Source organism: Heloderma suspectum, chromosome 7 (genome assembly GCF_057233095.1).
Source record: "Heloderma suspectum isolate Gila_16-S chromosome 7, 16-S_ref, whole genome shotgun sequence".
NCBI classification, from domain to species: domain Eukaryota; kingdom Metazoa; phylum Chordata; class Lepidosauria; order Squamata; family Helodermatidae; genus Heloderma; species Heloderma suspectum.
Window position 1 is genome coordinate 110,985,469 of NC_139464.1, and position 13,194 is coordinate 110,998,662.

A 13,194-nucleotide genomic window follows, 5' to 3' on the forward strand; every position below is an offset into this window, starting at 1 on the left:
ACATTTTCTCTGCCCCAAACAAGCAGGTTTGGGTCTCATAAAATCAAACCCATGTAGATCACTAAGAAGTTTAAGGTGGATGCATGCTCCAAAGGAAGATCTATGCAGCCTAAGACAGAAGGCATATGGAGGAATTGCTAGAGTACCCTATTCAGTACTACATAGCTCTAAACCAGAAGAATGTCGAGAATCTAAAAAGCATATAAAAAAACACAGCCAAGCTGGTCCATGAGTAAAAAAATCCAAAATCCAGGCACACTTTGGCAGTGGAGAATCCTAATCATCCTCACTCTTCGTGTTAGACAGACCGAACAGCCCATAGCAACCGTACAGTTCCCATACCCATTACGTGGTGAAGACGAGTGTGGGCTGAAATCCTGTTGCATGATATAAACATCTACTCTCTCCCGCTTATCTGCCCCATCTCTCCATACTGCTAGCTGGTACACAGCATGAGGTTCGGTACCACAAACACAGTTGCCTGGCATTTTTTTAAAAGAACTTTTATTTCCCCAAACTGGCCCTCAACGTGGCTTACAAACGAAATCATCGTAACATAAGAGCCTTGTATTTAAACTAGCCTGACAGCCACAGGTGGTGACAAAGAGCTGCATGCAGGTGAGTGAACAGGCTTGCAGGGGAGGGCACAGAAGGCTGAACTTCTGCATCTCTGTGCCCAGCAGACTGCTAGAAATGGGAAGCCTCCTCCTTCGTACACAGCATAGAAATGCAGCAGGATGCTGCAGGAGGGATGGAGTTCTCCATCCCTCATCTGCCAGCATCCCCAGCAGGTTGGGTTTGTCTGGGTTTTTTTTGCAGCCCATAACTTTTTTGAGCTCATTTACAAGGCCGACAATACCAATCCTTTAAAGTTTTGCCATAGCAAAAATCGGAGCATAATCAACCCCCGCCCCCAGGTCTATCTGAGAAAACAAACAAGCTTTTAACAGCGCTCTGAAGACAACCATGCGATAGGGAGAGAATTTCACAGTGAAGGTGCCACCACTGAAAATGCCTTATTTCTAGGGGAAGGTGGAAGATTCTTTCTCGGACAGTGGCAGTGTCTACAAAAGCATGTCTCATCCATCATCTTAATTCACAGGGGGGAGGTATGGCATCCCAGAGCAAAGTGATTTTGGGCTTTAAAGGTCAAAGAAAAGAGTTCACTTTTGGTTGAAGGCAAAACTCCCTGGGATCTCAACAACCCTCAGAGTGATCTCTTTCTCAAAAAAGAAAAAGAAAAAAGGGGGGTAATAATTGGGAGTAAAAAATTTGCATATCATCTGAGCGAACATATATATTAGGCACATACAGACACATGTCCATGCTGCACTATGTGGTCACACAGAGAGGATGCAAGTCACATGGAGGAACAACCCTTGTATTACAAGACAAGACCACTTTAAAATAATGTTTTTAATGAGAGCAGTGAGAGGTCAAGTCTCTCCTAGCAGCTGCAATGAAGTCTACAATCTCTTGAATATGTGTGCAATACTTTTTTTTTTTTACCATGTGCAACTGTGGCAGGCATCGCAACGTGGTGCCTGAACCAGTTTTACTAGGGGACAGCAAGAGAATGGGATTCTCAGTAAACTGAGATAAAGCCAAAGCAGGAAGCAGGTACAACTTCAGAAGACTAAAATATGTAATCTACAGAATTCTCCATTTTCTGTAGGATCTATACATTTACAGACGGTATAGATTCTATAGAAAGTGAGCTTGCTAATATTTCAATGCACATGCATATGACCACACTGCCAAAAACAGGGGTTACAAACAAGACATTACACAACATTGCAATATATACTGCTATGTAAGCAGCCAAGCAGCTGTGGGACTGCTGCATGTGTACACAAGAACAGCAGAGTTCGTTATAATTCTCTTTGATTTTGCTACCAAGAGAAACATTTACACAGTGCTAGGATGTTACCCTCTCACACAGCCATTACCAATGTTGAGAAATCACAGACTGCAGTTTCAAAAACAATGAGATGTCAATGATTTCTAGTCAAAATGATACTTCGGGTTTTCCATCTGCTGTCTGGTTTCTAAAATGTCCAGATCCACATTAATGGGGAGTTAAGCTGCCCTAAGGCAGAATAGGCAACTGGAAGGGCATGAGGACAAATGGGGAAAAAGGGGAAGTCAGAGCCCACTGGGCAGGCCCCCCGATATTCACACAGGATGTATCAACTGCTACACAAACACAGCTTCATGACGATGTTACCATGGCCTTGCAGGGACAGCATATGTGTTTAGGATCAGGGTGTCAATATTTCTGTTTATTTTTACTCTATGAACTTGGGTACATTTCATAACAGAATTTATATAGCAAAACATACACACAGCAATGCTAATTTGGAATGGAGCACATGGGTTTAGAAGGCCAGGTTTCCCTGAAATGAACTATCCTGAACCAGAAACTTCAAAAGGATCAGGTTCCTCTTCCATGTTTACTGCAGAGAACCCTGGCTGCTTAAATGTACGGGTCACTCTCACCTGTATTTTGGCATTCAAACTCTGGTATATACCGTATCTAAATTTCAAGAGTAAGGGCCAAACGAAGTGTTCTGCTAATCACACACAGACCTGATTCGCATGACACGGCACAGCTTGTTGTGGGTTATTTAACCTACAACAAGCCACGGTGCCTGTGAGTGCCACTTTGTATATCCAACCCTTGCTCAGGAGTTGTCGTGTTGTGCAAATCCAGCGAACATGGGTAATGCGAGGGTTAAATAACCCTCGCATTAACTCATGGATTATTCTAGCGTTATGTGGGGGTTGTTTAACCCTCGCATAACCCATGCTCACCGGGTGCACATAAGAACCCTTGAGCGGGGGTTGGATATGCAAACCGGTGACCATATGTGCCCTGCATGCACCACAGCGTCCCCATGGGCTAAATAACATCGTGGGCTGTTGTGCTGTGTGAACTAGCCTACTGTGTACTCCAGTTGAGACTTTTTTCTTAACATCCCCCATGTGGGAGGTGGCATTTCAGTAGAAAATGGGGGGAGAGGTTTAACCCCCTCTTTCTGGAATGCCATGGACCCAATCCAAATCAGGGGCATGCATGCTTACACAAGAGTAAGGGAAACTATCACACACAGCGACACTACGCATGACTAACAAAACATTTAGTTTGGCCCGAAGTGTGGAACAGTGAGACCTCTGGCAACCAGCTCTCCTTTGACTTAGGAAAGCTTACCGTGCAAAGGTTTGAGGGCTTTGTTTTAGACAGCATTTCAATCCCGTCTTCTGTTTTTCTCCTCCAGTTGGAGGACTGGAAATTTAAAAGCTGAAATAGTTGATATTTTCAAAAGTGCCAGTGACTTCAGTAGTAAAGTCTTGACGATCAAAACGTACATACACAAATGCTGCAATCCTTTGCTCTGCAATGTACATTTCTGTAGAATCAATTTTAATATAGTTTAAGAGTGTGTGACTGAGCACAGAGATTGCCACAAAAATGTTTTACCTCCCTCAATTTACACGGTGGAACTACAACTTGAAATATGCCAGTATATAAACAGAATTCAAATAAAGAATTCCCGCAACCAAATCTAGAACTGAATACATAGGGGCCTTGATGAAATAGTTTCTGTAATAGCCACAGAAGGTACTTTGATAGTTTACAGTGTTGGCTGGTTGTTTCAGGGCAAAATGATGGGAAAATATACTTTAGTTGCATTAAAGTGACAGGATTTTTTCTAATTAAAAGAACACCATGTCTAGCATTTTGGCTGGGTAAAAAACATGGATAATTTGTTTGCCTGTCACTAATGCAAACAGGAGAAAAAGAGTACACCGAAGGTGCTGGGTTTTTATTAAGCCTGGAAAGAGCAGATAACACTTCCGGCACTAAACCACCAAGCTATAAATAGGGTGGGTGATTCTAACTCTGAAGAAGGAAAATTACAGAGGAGCTCCCATCTGATGAAATAGTAAGGCACTGCGTATTACACAAGGGGCTGTCACCCACCACCAACTCACACAGCTGCTCTTCCTCTTCCTAACCAGCCACTGACCCACATTACATATCTGTCTCTCTTGATAGCACTAGGAACCTCCACCTTCCCCTTCCTGTTGCTGTAGAGTTATTCTGGGAATCTGTCCACCGTCTGGACTGGCAGATGCCACAATGACAGGGTAATGTAGTAGCTACACTGTTGGACTCCGATCAAAGATACGGGTTCAAATCTCTGCTCTGGATGACCTTAGGCAAGTCACTTCCTTAGCATAACCTACCTCACAGGACTGTTGTGAGGAGAAGATGGGAGAGGGAAAAACCCATGTACACCACTGTACGCTCCTTAGAAGAGTGCTGGGATATCAATGGAAAAAATTAATAATTCACTGTACCATGTCTATAGCCAGCAGATACATGCAAGGCTCTTGACTTCTGACCAGAACATAGAGAAGACCCACCAAGGACCCAACTCAGTGAAGTGAGAGGGCCCATACAACGATTGACTGCATAGGATAGAGGCATCTCTAGGAGCAGTATTAGCAATGATGAATCTTACAATGTTTGAGAACCACTGACAATTCACTAGTCTGATTCTACATAGGTAAGGCTATGCGTATTCCAAAGAAAGCTGAAATTCTGCACCCAAGTAATCCTAATTCTGCACCAAGAAAATCTGGATTCTGTCACTAGTATAAATTATGCAAATTGCTTCTCTTATTTTGCTTAATATATGCTGAAACCTTACTATTTATTCTGGTCATGGAAAGGGGCATGGCACTATGCAGAGCACTAATGCCCCCCCCCCCAACTTTTACAAATCCTCAGGCACTCATTTTCAAATAAACTAACTCTGCAACATCTGGGTAGAAGCTCTCCTCCCTAAAAATGATATCGGAGATCTCCACGAAATTGAACTTCGCGTTTAGTATCCCATTGTGCTTTTACTGCTGTCTACCAGATTTTCACCATAGATTCAGCTCTCCTGTTATATAAACCATCTCCACATACCATCCCCAACCATTAAACTGAATAAGTGAGTTAGGGCACAATCCTATGCATGCTTAGACAGAAAAAAGTCCTACAACTCCCAGCATGCCCCAGCCGGCCATGTTTAAAATAAACATAAAAGTAGGAAAAAACGTTCATTCTTTACTTCCCGCAACTTTAAATAATTTGGTGAACCATAACATAAGCAACTGTTGCTGGACAATATTGCCAGTGGAGTTCCTGTTCAGAATGTCATCAGAGTTCTGTGTCTCATTATTCCACCCTATTAGACTTGGATGTTTTGAGAAGGGACCACCCATGTTTCCTGGAAGTGCCCATAAAGAAACCATTATTCCACCTCAAGATCATGCCATTTATATCATGGAATCATTCTATTCCTGGCACAAGATATACAAGACAGCTAAACATTTTTAAAGGGCATTTAACCAGCCAATATTTGGCTACAGACCTTCTAGCTAAGTGCCAAAGAGCCCCAAATCCCTGACAAAACTTCCTTGTTGGAAAAATGAACATGACTGTAGATTTTTGCTTGATATAAATCTGCTGTACATCTGATATTAGGGGGAAAATACCACCCCATTCACCTTTAAAAACTGAAATTATCTAGAATAAATCAACTTCTTAAATCAGATCAATGGCAGATTATGTCAGCTATCTCTGTACATTCCCAAAACAAAATCTTCCATTAACTAAAACTTCAGCTATGCCACACAAGTTCTTTATAAGTTGATTTTGATATTTTTGCCATTATAAAAATGAAATATAATTGTGCACTGATGTGTGGTGGTCCAACTAAGAATAGTCTGTATTTCGGAAACACTACCAAAGTGAATACAATTTTTTAATTCCAGTTCTGGATTCTCACAGAAACTTTTCCAGCATGAAGATGAATACGGAACTTCAGAGAAGAATATGTAAAGATATAAGAACAGCAACAAAGGATATAACAGCAGCATTTATGTAGTGTGGTGTTTTTTTTTCGGCTTAAAGCATTTCATACATGCATAGTCTCAGCAACTCTTTACAAAGCTCTGAAAGTAAACTGGTATTATCTCTAGACTACAGATTGGACGGTCAGGGGTGGGGGTGGACGGAACAGGCCGCTGAGCGAACAGCAGTTTGCCTAGGGCCACCTAGCCAACCCATTACCAATGACACAACATTGGGAGAAGGGTGTTTTGGGAAGAGGAAGTGGTGGAGGTATAGGCTCGCCTTCCCCAACCTGGTGTCCCCCAGATATGCTGGACTACAATTCTCATCATCAAGTTGGGCAAGGCTGATGAGGACAATGACAGAACTCAAAGCAGGCTGATATGTAGCAGCATCACATGATCAGTTGCTTGATGTGAGTAGGAGATTCCTGAAGAGGAGTTTACACTCCATGCTCCCTATAAAGAGGGTTCAACTTTGTGACAATATTTATTTATGTATTTATTTAATACATTTCTGATCTTCCCAATAACTAATGTTCTCTGGCTGGGCTGCACACAGTTAAACAACTAAAATGCCATATAACACTTAAAAATATAAAATACAATACAAATATTTAAAAGAATAAAACACAATATAATACAAAACAATAAACAGCACAGGAATTGATAAAACAGCCATATTTATTTATATTATGCTCCATATAATTATTTTTTATTCTCTCATATTATACAATATAAAAGGTGAGATTGTTTCTTCCTGTTGGCTCAGGTGCAAAGTACTCATAGTTTTCAATGATAGATCTTACTCTGTCCCCAGGTAGGAACAACAATTCCCAGATCAAATTTCTGTAAAGCCTTACCAGAGGGAGGGTGAGTGTTTTGTTTCTGTTGGCTTGTTATTTGCATCTTTCTTTTCCATCACCTCACCAAATATGTGATTTCAGAGAAGTGGCTCTGAAAGGTTGTCTCTATGGAGGAGGGAAGGGAAAGGGGGGGGGGGACACGATAACCAGCTAGGTGCCTAGACCCCACAATAGATCTCACAACCAAAACCAAGCTTGAAGTACCCTACATGAGGTACTATCTATTCAGCATACAAAAAGTATTCCTAGTCAGAAATGTTAACATAATAATACTTTCTTTTATAAACCAAATGTTCCTGTTCTGTCAGTATTGTGGTAGAATGCTTTGGTCATCAGTCCAGGATTTTTTTCCGCCCGATTCTACGCAAGAGATCATTCCATTCACCCATATTCCCTTGAATCACTGATCCACATGCTAGCAATAAAGAACAACGTACACTCTTAAAAGGGATTAACTGTTCTTCATTAGTTCAGTTAGTTATTAGGTCTTGTAGCCTTATGCACATGGTAGTGGAAAAAGGTTTTACGGGCAGGATAGTTGTTGGTGAGGGTATTATCCACAGAAGCAAGGCCAAGAAATTCACTCCCTTACACACACACACACACACACACACACACCACATCTCACCCATTATTCAGCTGTTGAAGTGAGGTAAGTTCCCATTACTATTACCCTTTTTAGTTATAAACAAACATATTTTAATGGCTATGTAAATGAGTTAGCACATATGTTTGTTTAGCAAGTATCTAAAATTAAAGTACAAATGGAAAACCTATTTAAAGTCAATTCATCCCATTTGGTATATTGTCGCCCTGCTTATTTAACTTATATGCAGAGTACATCATGAGAAACGCCGGGTTGGATGAATCAGAGGTCGGAATTAAGATTGCTGGGAGAATTAACAACAACCTCAGATACGCCCACGATACCACCCTAATGGCAGAAAGCGAAGAGGATCTAAAGAGCCTCTTGTTGAGGGTGAAACAGGAGAGTGCAAAAGCTGGTTTGAAACTCAACATTAAAAAAACGAAGATCATGGCATCTGGCCCCATCACTTCCTGGCATATAGAAGGGGAAGAAATGGAAGCAGTGACAGATTTTACTTTCTTGGGCTCCAAGATCACCGCAGACGGTGACTGTAGCCATGGAATTAAAAGACACTTGCTCCTTGGGAGGAAAGCTATGGCCAACCTAGACAGCATAGTAAGAAGCAGAGACATCACCTTGCCGACAAAGGTCCGTCTAATCAAAGCTATGGTTTTCCCAGTAGTAATGTATGGCTGTGAGAGCTGGACTATAAGGAAGGCCGAGCGCCGAAGAATTGATGCTTTCGAACTGTGGTGCTGGAGAAGACTCTTACGAGTCCCCTGGACTGCAAGGAGGTCAAATCAGTCCATCCTAAAGGAAATCAACCCTGAGTGCTCATTGGAAGGACAGATACTGAAGCTGAAGCTCCAATATTTTGGCCACCTAATGCGAAGAGAAAACTCCCTGGAAAAGACCCTGATGCTGGGAAAGATTGAAGGCAAAAGGAGAAGGGGACGGCAGAGGATGAGATGGCTAGATAGCATCACCTATGCACTGAATATGAACTTGAGCACACTCTAGGAGAGAGCGGAGGACAGGAAGGCCTGGCGTGCTCTGGTCCATGGGGTCACGAAGAGTCGGACACGACTTAACGACTGAACAACAACAACATACTTATGCAGCCACTGGACGAATTCAGAATTCCCTCACTAAAGTGCCCATACCAAAATTAGGAGCTTACATCAATGCATAGTCTTCCTTTGGCAGGGATAGAAAGCATAGTTAAAATGTCAAGCACCAGCACTGAATTTTCAGTGCCTAGGTCAGCCTTCCCCAAGCTGGTGCCCTCCAGATGCTTTGGACTACAATTCCTGACCATTGGCCATGCTGGCTGGGGTGATAGAGGAGTTGAAATCCAAAACATCTGGAAGGCACCAAGATGGGGAAGGCTGACCTAGGTGTTTTCCAGCCAACACTTGCCATGGTTAATGAGTAGGAAGGAGCCCACAAATCTAGTCACCAGTTTGCTACTCCTCTCCCTGTGCCATGGGCATCAAGTTCCTCTCTCATCCTCCAAGGTTTCCATGCATTCCAAATAACTTGGAGGGGAGAGGAGTTTGTCCTTGTGCCAGAAGAAAGACACAAGACCCCTCTCTCAAGTACTCTGACATGTGCAGAGGACTTGGGGTAGAAATGGGTCTTTGTTTTGTGCCAGTTGCTTTGGACAAAGAGAAAAGTGGTACAAGTCCACTGGTCCACTTTCTCAAAATATGATTAAAAAACAGGCCATTTCTCACTTCACACTTGGTGTTGGGGAAGTGATGCGAGAACCTGCATTCTTCCTTTCCTTTTCTAGGGTCCCAAACAAAGTGAAGGGGCATGGGGTGGGAAGGGATCAGGAGCAACTAAAAATAATGATTTAGTAAGCCCAGCTGGAAGTTGTTGTTTTTTTTAATCCCTGCTAATTGGATTTCATTCCAGTCTTTAGTACTGGACAAGCTGTCTGACTGTACTTTATACTAGAAAGGATAATAACCAAGGTGATCTTCTATGCACTTGCATTTATTCCCTAATAAATCAAAACTGTAAACCATCTAAAACGAAAATGTGAAAATCAATGAATAGCTACAGAACATTTATTTTAGCCTCAATAATTAGTACAAAAAATGTTGAAGGATAAGAGTGCCAGGGAACAATCCAGTCAAAGTTAAAAGACTTTTGCAGCAGGATTCTATTATGTTTATTCAGAAGCAACTCTTACTGAATTCAATGGGACTTTCTCACAAACAGAGTACAGCCTTATGTGGCTTTCATTTCAGTGGAAGACTTACCTTTTCCATTGAAATAAGTGAGATCAAAAGGGCTTAAATTTCAGCTAGAAGTGTTTAACAGGGACACAATAACCCAAAGAGAAAGTAATATACAATCCTGTACTTGCTTATCTGGGAATAAGCTACCCTGAACTCACTCTTACTTCTGAGTAGCTATGTATAGGACTGAATGATGAGTTGTTGGAATTTGGAATGTGTTTTTACACCCTTTAATTTAGTACAATCCTAAAATTAAAAGAATGCAACAAGTGCAACAGTACAAAGTTAGCTCTTCTTCACACAAGCCTTCCTATTTTTAAAAAGGCACATAAATGTTTAGGATATTTAAAGTAATTCTGCTTTGCTCTGTGGAATGCCCATAATGATGGATCTATAATAAAAGCAGATACAGTCACATCACTCATCTGGTCCCAGCTAACTAAATACAAGAACCGACTCTGGAATTATGAGAAAATATGCTAGTGCTATTCCTAGCATGGGAATGAACCGTGGATTGTCTTGTCAGTTAATGAAATCTTGATGGAGTAGAAGAGGCAGAAAATTCTGAGAATACTTCAAGGCCATCAGTGACATGATATATACACTTTGCTTGGTTTTTAACAGGAAAAAAAACCGGGGGGGGGGGCGGGGGAAGAGGCTGCACATGGTGGTGCCTGTAGCCAAAATGCCTCCTGCTTGAGAAATATGGAAGATCACAGAGCTAGAAATTACTACAAAGCAGGAGGTCACCAAATCATAGTTTGTTTCAGCAGCATTTTAAAGGACAGTGTCCAAAGTATTTGAAGAAGATTCCTCGATGTTGCAAATAAATCAAGACTTGCCACTGCTCCCTCCAGACTACTGGGAGGGGGGATTACATTTTTCAAATACTCTAAGTAATGAACAAAACAAAACCTCATATAGCAGGGAAAGGATTAGGGTAGAACAATATCCCCACAATATATTAATTTCCTATTTGCATGGATTTCTGTATGTGCCAGAGCTTTTGAAAATAAATGTTCCTCCGACTTCAGACTAAACTGGTATAGGTCCTGGGCAAATCAGTATCTCTCAGTAACATAATAAGGGCCAGAATGGTTAAAGCAGCCTTATACAACCTGGTGCCGTCCAAATATTTTGGACTTCAACCCCCCATTAGCACCAGATAGCATGTCCAATGGTCAGGAATGCTGGGCGTTGTAGTCCAAAACATCTGGGGGGCACCAGGTTGGGGAAGGCTGGGTTAAAGTGTCGGACTAGGAAGGGGAAGGCCTAGGGTACAAATCCCCACTCAGCCCTGATGAAACTCACTGGATGACTTTGGGCATGCTACTCTCAGCCTAACCTGCCCCACAGGGTCATTGCGAGAATAAAAATGGAGTGGAGGGAACCAGATATACACTGCCCCCATGCTACTTGGGGGAAGGGTAGAATAAAAGTGTAAATAATTATTGCAAGACTAAAGTAAGTTAGGGCTCAATCCTATGCATGTTTAGACAGACATAAGTCCTATAACTTCCAGCATCCCCCAGCTGGGAATTGTAGGAGTTATTTCTGCCTAAACATGCATAGGATTGAGCCCTTAATGTTATACATTCTTGAAAGGAAGAAAAAAGTGTGATAGAACACAACAAATACTAATTCAGTCACAATAATCCAAAGCAAGCCGCCAAAAACTTAGATTCTCTTTCAGTATAGTGCCATTGTTACAGTCCAGTGAATACTGGCTTACAGGCTGCCTCAAATATACTGTATTTATACCTCAGAATTTAAAGGTAGCAAGAAGGAGTGCTAAGTGGGCTCTCCTTCAAGCAACAGTTTTTCAATGAACTTGGCATCTGCTCTTGTTTACACCATGGGGATACATAATTTTAATTGTGGATTATCCCAAAATAATAGCCCGAGCTTGGCTTTGTTTGTGGACAGAGAATCTTGCATTTTTTCAGTCGCATCTTTATGTCCACTGTCTCAAGTTACTGTGCCATTGCTATGAATGGAAACACTACCGTCCTAACTAATAATGTGCGTACAGTCAGTTTATCAGGGTTTAAAAGGGTGAAAAATACCCCTGCTGGTTAATCAGCTCTTTATTTTTTATTTCAGCTTCGCTTCACCCCATTGTTGTGTGAACAACCACATGGCTGAAGCACGTTAAGAGACTGTAAATCTGGTGAGATGCAATAATGTAAAAAAAGCTCTTGAAGTTGTTGAAGTCAAGTGATATTTTTCTGTTTTTTCTCATACATTTACGAAAGGCACTCTTGTTCTTTCCAGATATATTTATTAGGGTCACTGAACTATTACCTTTTAAAACTTATATTTTCTCCTTTAAAATCCATTGACCAGAGACAGACAACATTTGCATAAATGAAAAGGAACATCAGAAAATGCGCACATCCTCTTAACCCCCTACCTACCACTGCCAGCAGAAGAACAGGAACCACACATGAAAACCAAATACGTGCAGGTGCAGCAATTGTACAACAGCAGTGAATCATACGAAGAGTGGTATGATTCTACATGACTTCACCTCAGAAGTCAGGTGCTTTGCTGACAACATGATCAACATCCTTGAATACAAGGAAACTGCACCCAAGCTCCAGACTGAAGCTTCGTCACCTATCCAAGACAAATATGGAATCTATCTGGTACAGCCTATTAGTGTACAATGTTTTGGCAGCAATATTTTATGACTAAAGGGCGGGAAACAACTCCCTGAAAATAACCTTTCCAGTAAAAATCCAGCCATGCCTTGTCTGGTAGAGGAATTTCAGAAAGACGGTAAGTGCAAAAGTAATCAAAGGAAATGCTGTAAAACTGAAGTCAATTAACTCATTTGGGGGGGCGGGGGGGGAGGAGATGGAAGAGAATACACATAGGGGAGAGGAGAACAAAAGGAAAAACGTAGATCATTCGCAGTTTCAAAAGCAACTCTCACCTATTAGTTCAACAAAACTAGAAACTATCTCACAGAAATTCTTCATTAGAGTCCTAAAGTGCTAGATATCCCACAGATGACTTGCAAGTACAAAACAGTCAGTCCATCACTGTATGAACTGCACAATTTGGTGGATAAAAAAATTAACAAATAATAAATTGAATTATCAAAAACACTACCTAGATCTAATTCCTAGAGGGAAGTGTCATCGTTCAGTGGTAGAGTACATGCTTTGCATGCAAGAGGTCCCATGTTCAATCTCTGGCATTCTCAGGTAGTGATGGGAAAGGCACCCATCAGAAACGCTGGAGACTTACTGTCAGTGTAGACAACACTAAGCTAAATGCACCAGTTGTCTGACTCATGGTCCTTATGTTCTAAGCTGTTGAACCAAGAATCCCCTGTATATTTGTTGGGACAGCTTCCTATGTTCATATCAGCTATTATAGAAATAACAGCCATACCACAGGCACAGGGAAAGACCCCAAGGGAGAAAAAAGGAGCGACTAACAACTTGTTAGTTATATTTGCGAGCTGAATAAAATTGTATACATTGCTCGGGGCAATTTTATTGACAAAGTGGCCTATGAATGATGTACGGGAGTAAATGCATGTAAATAGTGGGAGATATCCCACTATCCC

At 41.5% G+C, this 13,194-nt stretch overlaps 1 protein-coding gene across 3 annotated transcripts in view; it reads right to left on the reverse strand.

Moving 5' to 3' along the window:
- The window catches only part of STK38L (serine/threonine kinase 38 like), a 55,234-nt gene that overhangs the window by 28,244 nt on the left and 13,796 nt on the right, over positions 1 to 13,194 (reverse strand). The gene's annotated exons all lie outside the window — the stretch shown is intronic.